Here is a 950-nt window from a genome sequence, read left to right as displayed (position 1 = left end):
TATCAAGATCTGAAAATAGAAATAAGAAGGATATGGGATATGCCAGTGGAAATCGTACCCATAATCATAGGAGCACTAGGCACGATCCCAAGATCCTGAAAAGGAATCTAGAAAAACTAGAGGCTGAAGTAGCTCCAGGACTCATGCAAAAGAGTGTGATCCTAGAAACGGCACACATAGTAAGAAGAGTGATGGACTCCTAAGGAGGCAGGATGCAACCCGGAACCCCACACTATATATACCACCCAGTCGAATTAGAGGACTGTGATAGAGCAAAAAAAAAAAAAAAAAAAAAAAAAAAATTATAAAAAAAAAAAAAAAAAAAAAAAATAATAATAATAATAATAATAATATAATATAGTCTGTTCTATGAATGTATAAATTAGAGTGAACACTGATGATACCCAATCTATAGAATCAAATAAAAACTCACCTTCTTTGTTACCTCTTCTCTCTCTTCTTCTCCTTCTCTTAATTCTTCCTCTTTCTATTCGCACTCTTTTTCTAATGGCACTTTATGCGGAGGCCCCGAATTTGATCAGGGCGTCTTCACTAACTCACTAAATAGCACTTATTACTTGGAATGCCCTGAGAGAGAGAGAGAGAGAGAGAGAGAGAGAGAGAGAGAGAGAGAGAGAGAACTCTGAAGGATATTGCACCACCTTATTTCCTGAGAGAGAGATAGTGAACTTTATATACGCACACATGCCAACCGAACAGTTTGTGTGCGTGCGTGTGATAGATAGAGAGAAAGAGCAAGAGGGAGAGTGTGTGAAGAAAAGATAATTATTTTCTGAATTGTCTCCTAATGCTTTCATTGTTTCCTGTCTTTGTCTAAACGTCACCATAATCATAATCATTGAATTACCACGAACAAACACCACGACAAAAAAAAAAAAAAAAAAAAAGAGCGGGGGGAGAGTGAGTGAGTGTATCCCGTCTCTGTTGCT

General features: G+C 37.4%; 1 protein-coding gene across 1 annotated transcript in view; it reads right to left on the bottom strand.

The window, feature by feature from the left end:
- Window positions 1-565, bottom strand: part of LOC135208182 (uncharacterized) — a 71,677-nt gene extending 71,112 nt beyond the window's left edge. Inside the window, exon 1 of the mRNA XM_064240318.1 lies at window positions 434-565. The gene's annotated coding sequence lies outside the window, so the exon portion shown is untranslated. The remainder of the gene's footprint in view (window positions 1-433) is intronic.
- Window positions 566-950: the final 385 nt, after the last annotated feature.

The sequence above is a fragment of the Macrobrachium nipponense genome, chromosome 35, assembly GCF_015104395.2.
Source record: "Macrobrachium nipponense isolate FS-2020 chromosome 35, ASM1510439v2, whole genome shotgun sequence".
Classification (NCBI taxonomy): domain Eukaryota; kingdom Metazoa; phylum Arthropoda; class Malacostraca; order Decapoda; family Palaemonidae; genus Macrobrachium; species Macrobrachium nipponense.
This window is presented reverse-complemented; position numbering and strand designations above follow the sequence as displayed.